General features: G+C 41.4%; 1 long non-coding RNA gene across 6 annotated transcripts; it reads right to left on the bottom strand.

Annotated features, from left to right (window-relative positions):
- Window positions 1–38: 38 nt before the first annotated feature.
- On the bottom strand, window positions 39–9,134 carry LOC307021951. 6 transcript variants are annotated; one of them, XR_013803280.1, is made up of 9 exons: window positions 8,834–9,134; window positions 5,233–5,428; window positions 4,958–5,103; window positions 4,760–4,857; window positions 2,651–4,656; window positions 2,374–2,574; window positions 2,061–2,257; window positions 1,017–1,187; window positions 39–907 (listed from the first exon to the last, which is right to left on the bottom strand). It is a non-coding gene; the product is annotated as an uncharacterized lncRNA (long non-coding RNA). The 6 variants fall into 6 exon arrangements; XR_013803281.1 differs by having other exon boundaries at window positions 39–750; window positions 876–907; window positions 2,374–4,656; window positions 8,834–9,133; XR_013803283.1 differs by having other exon boundaries at window positions 2,061–2,120; window positions 2,204–2,257; window positions 2,374–4,656; window positions 8,834–9,132.
- Between the last annotated feature and the right edge of the window lie 1,121 nt (window positions 9,135–10,255).

Raw genomic sequence — 10,255 nt, 5'->3', positions numbered from 1 at the left:
TATTAAACTAACCTTGGAAAATGAAAGCGCTGAAACAATTTTTGCTTTTTGAACCTGCTGGCTTTATTTTGAGAGCAGATTCAACACCATTATAACATTTGAGTATTTTTTTATTTAGATAAAGATAAATAGATTTATTTTAGGTCAGTATACAAACATATTTTAACACACAGTGAAGATTTGACTCTAGACTGCATTTAACTCATCCAAGTATTACAATCATTGGGCAGCTACTTTAAGGTGTAAGGGGAGCAGTGTAGGGTTCCTTGTTTTGCTCAAGGGCACCTCAGCAGTGTCCAAGAGGCGAACTGACACTTCTCCAGGCATCAGTCGGTACTGAGTCCTTTTCGGGACTTGAACCAGCGAGTCTCCATTTCCCAGGCCAAGTCTCATTGGCATTTTTATGAATTCATTAATAACTTTCAAATCTGTCAGTCAATCAAGTTCAATTTACAAACCCAATATTATAAATGACAAATGTTCCTCGTTGCCTTGCACTCTACACAGCATTCTGGAAATGGACCCTTCCATTTCTGAAGAAAAAGCGAGGACACTTCAGGAAGGCAAGTGAAGAGGGATCCATCTCCCAGGACGGACACATGTGAATGACATAATAAAGCTTGATGCCCAGGACTACTTTTCCTAACACCAAAATATCCCAAAAGAGACCGCAAAAGCAAAACACAAGTTTCCAACGCAGAGGATTACTTGGACCGCGATCACAATCACTCCTGCTGCACTGAGCTTCTTCTGAAATGTAGAGGTGCAGTGGTAAATACCTGATCAAGTTACATTTGTATGTATGATTAATGTACGATTGTTAATGAAAAGTTATTAAGACATGATATTTTGTCATGATGTGGACAGGCGCTGACCTTTTTTCTTTAATTTCAGTTTTTGGAACTCCCTGTAAAAGAAAGTAGTGACATACATTATATTTTCTTCTTCAAAAGAATCCATTCTGTATTAATGCATGGTATTATAATTGTTTGAAATGTATACTACTAGTCATTTACCTATTTTGCTTCCACCCAGTATGGTTTTCCTGTGAATACTGCTTACATATACCCATATTACAAACAGGAGAATCCACACTGTGTAAGCCATCATCACTTTCACTGGCCAAGAGTCTTCCCTTTCCTTTCCACAGTTGTCAAACTCCAAAACACCAAGAAAAATGATAGCGGCTGTGGAGAAAAGAAAATGTAAATCAGAACAACACAAACGCAGCTGTCTGAAGAGTGTATGCAAGGATCATAAACGTGTCTCTTAAAGGACTAGTTTAAGATCTTTTGAGAAATTGTGTTTAATTGAGTCTCCAGACCAGACAAAAGCTGGTACACTCAGCATTAGCTGACCATGTCCAATGGTCCACCTGCTAGCACGTCTACAACTAAGTAAGTATGATATGAATGGAACATTTGTAAGTTTTAGGGGTGTTGGTTGGAGAATCTTGTAACATTTAGATCAAAACAGGCTACCTGTTTCTCCCTGTTTTAGGTAGTTGTGCTAGGCTACGCTAACTAGCTGCTAGCTTTCGCCATTTAGGATATTTACTGGATATGTACGAGAGTCATTTTGTATTGTGATATACAAAACAAATGATGGTAATCTCCTTTGATTGTTGTATTTGTCTCAAACAGTCCAAAAGAGGCACAAAACAAGTGTCCAGCTCATATAGGCTATGCTTGAAGTGAAGATTATGCACTGCCCACACAGACTTTAGCGGTATTTGTTGGATGAAGTAAAATACCCAAATGTTCCACAAACTGTGAATTGGCAAGAATGCATGTAAGCGTATTTCCCAAAATGTCAAACTATTGCCACATTGAAATGACATATGTTTACATGACATATGACCAAAAACGTCATTAAATCTATGCAATAAAACGAAACCCCTGTTTTTTTTCCCTCCAAAAATCGTTAAATGTAATTACATTCTGTAGTTACATCTCTATATCATTTTAATTGCTAATTTAAGCACTAGATTCAAATGACCTACCTACCGATGCACAAAAGAGTCACAGAAAACAACACAAGCCTTAAAACTCACAGGATACCTTATTTAGATGATGCAAACGGGGTCCATTGATGAGAAGAGTTATTAACAAAGGCAGTTCCTGTGGAGAGATGCAATGAGACAGGAATTCATCTTCTCCTATAATTTTTTTACCGGGTGGCATAAATTAATAGAAAATCATACCGTTTTGACGGCCACCAAAACATTGTCAGCAATCATCAATACAGTACCCGGTTCCTGAAGAAAAGACAAGAAAAGTATGGAGTGTAAATATTGATATTCATTTATTAATTCATAGATTTCCACACAATAAAAAAAGCTCAATCGAATCGTCCTGCTGTGTCCATGCTTACCTGTAATTTAGTTACATTTGGCGTTGTAGTAGCTGTAGTAGTTGGAGTTGTTGTAATTGGTGTTGTAGTACTTGTAGTACAGTGTTGTAGTCAAGTCACCAATTCACGAGTCCAAGTCACTCTCGAGTCACCACTCTTCGAGTCCGAGTCCAAGTCCAAGTCACCCATGGAGTGTCCGAGTCGAGTCCGAGTCATCATTACCTGTGTTCGAGTCCGAGTCCAAGTCTGAGTCAACCAAGGAGCGTCCGAGTCGAGTCCGATTCCGAGTCATCATTACCTGTGTTGGAGTCCGAGTCCAAGTCCGAGTCACCTAAGAAGAGTCCAAGTCAAGTCCGAGTCACAAGTCTTCATGTATTAATCTTCGTGGATATATGTGTTGAAATGTAGCTGCTCCTCTACATTGCTTTTATCATGTTAAACTAATCTGTCTATTGAACTGCTGTGAAGCGAGTTTGGCTACAATTCTTGTTATAGGTGCTATACAAATATAAAGCTTATTACTAATATTCATATTCATATTCATATTATTATTATTATTATATATAAATAAACTATATTTAAAATGAGTTACCTTTTAGAGAAGTGATTATATTTGTATGCCAATATTTTGCTATGGTAAAGTTTTCGTTTTGCACTTTTATTTTGATAGTAATAAGATCGGGACTCTTATTTTGAAGGAACTTTTACCCGTTAAATCGGTTTACTGATAAAGATTTAGCCCCAGAAAGCACATGGCTACTTAGCATGCAAAATGACGTCATTCTGCATGTTAAGTAGCCATGTGCTTTCTTGTTATCGGCTGAATCTTTATTTATTGATTAGATCACATTACTGTGATGATAGTGTTCAAGACAGCCTATGTCTGAACTCGATCCTTAGAGTAATGTGTTACGGAGCCTTCTCTTCAATATTGTTTCCACATAACAAGTATTTTGCGCTGCTCTTTTCCAATGTGGAAGCAGAATGTGTGAAATCATGCAGCACGATGCGGGGTGTGTCTCTAGACATCTTTAGACTGGAATAGCGGGGCCCAGTACGTGAACTTGCCTCGCAGGTGCACACGCCAGGATAGAGGACATCAGACTCCAGAGAAAATTTGCTCGAGTCCGAGTCCAAGTCGGAGCGTCAATGTACAAGTCGAGTCCAAGTCATCGTGGGGGGTAAAATTCAGGAGTTCGAGTCCAAGTCAGCGTACGCAATAATTCACGAGTCCGAGTCCAAGTCATCGTGCGCTAGAATTCACGAGTCCAAGTCCGAGTCGCGTCAATCAGTGCGCGAGTCGAGTGGAGTCACGAGTCCCGAAAATAAGTCCAGGACTCGATTACTCCATCTCTGTTGTAGTAATTGGAGTTGTTATAATTGTAATCAAAATAAAACGATTTTCTTTTTTTTCTTTTTTTTTATTGGTTTTTCAGTTGAATTATACTTAAAGTTCAGCGTAATCGACTGTTGAAAACATACTGTTCACATTTTTTTTTAAATGGATAATCGTTTTTAATAATCGTGATATCAATTATTGACCCAAATAATCGAGATTATGATTTTTGCCATAATCAAGCAGCCCTAGTGCTTGTATTAATTGGCGTTGTAGTAGTTGTAGTAGTTGTTGTAATTGACGTTGTAGTACTTGTAGTAGTTGTTGTAATTGACGTTGTAGTACTTGTAGTAGTTGTTGTAATTGACGTTGTAGTAGTTGTTGTAATTGACGTTGTAGTACTTGGAGTAATTGGAGTTGTAGTACTTGTAGTAATTGGAGTTGTAGTACTTCTAGTAATTGGAGTTGTAGTACTTGTAGTAATTGGAGTTGTAGTACTTGTAGTAATTGGAGTTGTAGTACTTGTAGTAATTGGCGTTGTAGTACTTGTAGTAATTGGCGTTGTAGTACTTCTAGTAATTGGAGTTGTAGTACTTGTAGTAATTGGAGTTGTAGTACTTGTAGTAATTGGAGTTGTTGTAATTGGTGTTGTAGTACTCGTAGTAATTGGAGTTGTAGTAGTTGTAGTAATTGGCGTTGTAGTGCTTGTAGTAATTGGCGTTGTTGTAATTGGAGTTGTAGTACTCGTAGTAATTGGAGTTGTAGTACTTGTAGTAATTGGCGTTGTTGTAATTGGAGTTGTAGTACTTGTATTAATTGGAGTTGTAGTGCTTGTAGTAATTGGAGTTGTAGTAGTTGGCAATATCGTAGATGGCGTAGAAGTAGTTGTTGTTGGTGATGGTGCGGTTAACTTGACATCTAAATCCACTCGTTCCCAGAAAGTGTCAAAAGACTCAACAAATGTGGCTCTGCAACATATCAGGGATGCAAAGGGATTCAATATCAATAATTGTTGCTCCATGTGAAAGGCCTAATATTGACTCATGAAGGACAGACAAAGTGTGCGAATACCTAAAAGTGTAGTCCAAGTTTTCTTCCTGTGCCGGCGCCGTCCAGTTTACTCTGAACAAACTCTTATCTGAAGTGTGTTCTTGACTAACAGCGTTGTCCTGAGGCGAGAGGAGAAGAGTAAAGCATCCAGAAGTAGCTTTATAGGGTTCATTTAAAAGTGTTAATGAAATAGGATTGGAGATAATGATGGTGTCTTACCGGTGAACTATGGCACTACAGGAGTTTAGTGTCACGATAATCAAGCACGATGAATTTCCCAACAGCAGGGCCTACGTCCTCCGTCGTCATTCGAGCCTCCAACATAAATCCTATGAACTTATTGGATTGCTTGCTCTTGAGATAAACTTGGAAAAAGGTTTGAAGATTTATGAAAGAGAAGGGGAGGAACAGAAAATGAACACAGTAGTAAGTGGATGACCACTGCAACAAAGATGAATAGTGGTTAACAAGCTTCAGGAAAATATTCTCTGTACCTGTGATAGGTTGTCCATGTGGGGCGGGATCGTATGTGATCTCAAAGGGTTGGTCAGTTCTCTGGGGTTCAAACAATATCCCGTTTCTATGTATATGCACAGGTAACATAGAGTCACACGACTCTGGGAATCTACCATCTGAATACCCATGCAGCTTTGTGATGATTTCAAGGCTAATCAAAATCCACAACCACATCTGTAAAACAAAAGGACTTTATCAACCTTTTTCGTAAACACATAGAAAGTGGGAATCAATGGTGGAATGTAAATAAATATATAATATATAATGTGCTTTAGTATTTGTACTTTTGCTTACGTATTTTTATTATATGCAACTTCACTTCACTAAATCTCAGAGGTAACGGCTGTTCTTTTTACTGCACTACAGTTGTCTCACAGTTTTAGTAGCTTAGCAGTTTACAATTGTTCATCCCCTTCCTGTTCGGTGAAAACAATGCACTACCAAATTTGGTGATTGTGAATTTGAATGTTTCGGACCCCGGTCACACCACCGACCGTCTGTCATCAAAGCCCCCTCACTGGTGCAGCCGGTAGAAGGTAAACCTGCCCGTAGGTGGAACTTCCGGAAGGCCAACTGGCAGGCATTCACCGCGGAGACAGAGAGAACATCAGCCAGCCTCCCGGACCCAGACATCACTGATGTGGACTCAGCATATGCAGCCTTCTGCGAAGTGCTTCTAAGTGCAGCAAAGAAAACAATCCCTCGCGGCTACAATGCGAGCTACATCCCGGGCTGGGACGAAGAGTGCAACCACCTCCTGCGCGAACATCAGCAGGCTGGCTCAAGGGAGGATGTGGACGCGACTGCAACGGCACTACTCCACAAGCTGGACGCCACCCGAAGGGCCAGATGGACTGAAATTGTTGAGTCAATCGATTTCACCCATTCCAGCCGTAAGGCGTGGCAGATTATTAACCAGCTCACTGGCAGGAAAACAACACCCCCCAAGTGCCCTGTGACAGCAGATGCCATTGCAGCCCAGCTCCTGAAGAACAGCCAATCCCAAGGTGCAGACAAGAACTTCGCCCGCTTTACGCTGCGCGAGGTATCTTCCATCTCTAGGGCACCCAGTGTCGATGCTGACATCTCCGGGGAATTTACAACAGCTGAACTTAGGGCGGCCATTAGCAACCTTAGGCAAGGCAAGTCTCCGGGGCATGATAATATCCATCCGGAGTTCATGACCCACCAGAGTGAGACAACATCTGCCTGGCTCTGCTCCTTTTTTACATCCTGCTTCCAGAGGTCCAAACTGCCGAAGACCTGGCGCCGTGCTGCTGTTATCGCTCTGCTGAAACCAGGCAAAACTGCGGAAGACCCCAAGGCCTACAGACCCATCTCGCTGCTCTGCGTCCCATTAAAGATTCTGGAGAGGATGATCCTCAGCCGCATAGAGCCAGTAGTAGACCCACAGCTTCCAAGGGAACAGGCTGGTTTCCGGCGGGGCAGATCAACAGTAGATCAAGTAACCCTGCTCACCCAGGACATCGAGGACAGCTTTCAGGCCAAAGACAAAGCTGGGGTAGTGTTGCTCGACCTAACGGCCGCATATGACACCGTCTGGCACCGTGGACTTCACCTGAAGCTGCCGAGGACAATCCCAGACCGGCATATGGTGAAGTTCCTAATGGAGATGCTGTCCAACCGCAGCTTCATCCTTCGGACCAGCGATGGCCAGCGAAGCAGACTGAGAAGATTGAGGAACGGGGTGCCACAGGGGTCTGTCCTCTCACCACTGCTGTTTAACATCTATATCCACGACCTCCCGGAGATAACATCCAGTAAATATGGTTATGTGGATGATCTGGCCATCATGCTGCGTCAACCAACATGGTCAGCGGTGGAACAGGGTCTCAACCAGGACATGGGCATCTTGGCTGCCTACATGCGCATGTGGCGTCTGTAGCTCAGTACTGGGAAGACTGTGTCGGCCGCATACCACCTGTGCAACAGAGAGGCAAAAAGGGAACTATCGGTGTCCATTGACAACAAACGTTTGGAGCACCAACTAGCCCCCAAGTACCTCGGTGTTCGGCTGGACAGGACATTGTCCTATAAACAACACCTGGAAGAAGTGAGAGCCAAAGTGACAGCAAGGGTCTCGCTTATCCGCCGCCTCGCTGGTACAACCTGGGGTGCCTCCGCCAGGACGCTACGAATATCCACACAAGCCCTGGTGTTCTCTGCTGCCGAATATTGTGCCCCAGTCTGGTGTAGAAGCCCACATGTGAAGAAGATTGATCCTGTCATTAACAACGCCCTTCGGATCATAACTGGTTGCCTGAAGCCCACCCCCGTGTCCTACCTGCCAGTCCTAGCGGGAATTGCCCCGGCCGGCCTCCGACGAGAGGCCGCTACCCTCGCACTTGCAAGGAAAGCCCAAGAACATGACTGGCATATCCTGCATGAAACCACAACTAAGGCAGCGACCCCAAGCAGACTCAAGTCCCGTCACCCCTACAACAGGAGAGCACAAGAGATGCTTGGTTCCATCCCTGAGGACCTGTCTACAAGGGCATGGTTAGCAACTTCCTGGAAGCAGGAATGGGAGTCGGCTGAGCTCACACGTCTGCACCATCACATCCAAGACCCGGGAGATGGAGTCGAAGGAGAACATCTACCACGCCGGCACTGGACCCTACTGAACCGCCTCCGTACTAGGGTTGGTCGTTTCAAATCATCAATGAAGGAGTGGGGCCTGGCAGACAGCGCAGTATGCGAGTGTGGCGAGCCTGAGCAGACTGCCGACCACATAATCACCACCTGTCCTCTGTACAGACCTCCTTCAGAGGCTGGCCTCTTCCAAGTGGGACCAGAGACGAGAGCGTGGCTTTGTGACACTGAGCTGGACATATGACGACGATACACGAAAGAAGAAGAAGAAGAACAAGATCTGATTGGTTGCTTTCTTTTCTAACACAAAACCACTGAAATGCGTATTGCATGGTCCGAGAAGGACAAACAAATCAACGTAATACTGTAATATTACAGATCAACAACACAGATACGATTCTCATTTATTCATTTTATATACATTTTATATACATTTTATTACATGTTATTCATATTATTAAGTCGATTTTTTGTTTGTTTTATCTGAGTGTTCCAGGGTATTCTACCTTGAAGGCCCTGACGGTTCACCACTGCCTTTAACATCTACAGCAGTAAAATGATAACTAATGTTACTGAAGTATATTTAGAAATCTACCAAACAATATAAAAAAATTATAATATTCATTGGATGCATTGGTACCATAAGCATACACATACATTGTTATTTTGAAACAGGACAACAACAGAGCTACAAAACCCATACTTTTAACCCAATATACATTCAAACACCGTTAAATTACCTCATCTCTTTAACCTGATAGCCACAAATGCAGTTTGCTGGAATTAGTCATATGAAATGTGTGTAGGAATCTGTATTGGAAAATAGGAATAACTCAAACTAAATGAAGGCTAAAAGTAAATAACAAGCATTTTAACGATTGCTTTCACTGTTTAATTTAAGTTCGAAGACCAGTATTTAATAATAACAGTAAAAGCACAATGAGAGTAACAACCCTTTTCTCTTACCTTCAAATATTTGTTTACAAGGTCCGGTACCATGAAACCAGAAGTTGAGGTGTCACACCTTACTAAAACTCACTGTTTAATCCCTCTAAGAAAACCTCAGATCCTCCTTTCTCTACGGTGTGCAGTGTGTTTGTCAGAGAGCAGCCTGAAGGAGGAAGTTATAAAGGGCAATCTAAGTGCACGGCTTGAACCCACCCACATGCAGTTTATGATCAAGAAAACAGTTCCACTTTGCTTTGACCTGTCTCATATCTCTTATACTGTATTGTGTTGTTTTCTAACAGTGTGTTGGTTCCTTAGAAACTGTAGTCTACTTTAGATACTTGGACTTTCATATATTTTTTTCTGTGCCACTTTCTTTTTACTTCTGGAGTATTTTTACTGTGTACAGTCGTATTTGTAGTATTAGTACTTTTACTGAAGTAAAGGATCTGAATACATTCCCCACCATGACTATTATATTGTTTTGATTGTTTCTTTTCTTTCTTTAAATCTTTTTTTTTTATCAATGCCACTGCTGGTAATAATGATTTAGCAAAGCCAATGTAAAACTAATTATGATCACTTGGACACTTTTGAAAAAGTTTATCCAGATTGAAGTGGCAGAGGTCCATTTATTGAGAAAAAAAGTCTTGGTCAAGGTTTACTTATTGTGTGAGCCATCTACCTTGACGTGGGTAAACCTGAGGTGGGTTACCTTCAAACAAATGAAAAGTAATTTATGAATCATTCAAGTATTTTTGTTTAATATGTTCACATAACAAGTTAGTCTAACCATTGATACAGGTTTACCCTGTGAGAAGACATTTGTATTTATGTGTGTCTGTCTTTCTGCACCCTGTGTAGGTTAGTTAAATAGGCCATACTGCACACCTAGATTTTAAAGGGGACATATTTTTCCATTTTTTAAGTTCAAGGTCGTATTGTGAACATGTTTACATGCTATATTGTTAAAAAAAAACAAATTTTTCTCACACTGTCTGTCTAAATATACTTATTTTAACACACTGTCTTCTCTAATTTGCTTGCGATACAAATTGCATGATACTTCTCGAGCTGCTGGTGGAGGTCTGATTGTTCTGACCTACGGTAGGCAGCCCACACAAATTGAATGTGTTGTCTTATTTTACAGTTTGTAAATTGGTAGGCCCACCAGATTCCCAGGCGTACAGGCACTAGCGCTAGTTTTCACTACGTGTCCCACTCATACAGGGACGAGTCCTATAAACATTAAGTCTAAGTGATCTGCATCACTTTAAACCAAAGTGTTCACATAATCATCACATCATTTTACTTTTTAAGTTGATAGCAAAAAGGGAGTAAAATGTATTAAAGTTGAAGGAAAGATTAATATGTGAATGAGTATCTTTTGGAAATAAAATCAGCAGCAAACAAATTCAGTGAAAGGCACCATGAATTGAA

Source organism: Notothenia rossii, assembly GCF_949606895.1.
Source record: "Notothenia rossii genome assembly, chromosome: 1".
NCBI lineage: Eukaryota > Metazoa > Chordata > Actinopteri > Perciformes > Nototheniidae > Notothenia > Notothenia rossii.
The sequence above is the reverse complement of the archived record's forward strand: the minus strand, read 5'-3'. Positions and strand labels throughout refer to the sequence as shown.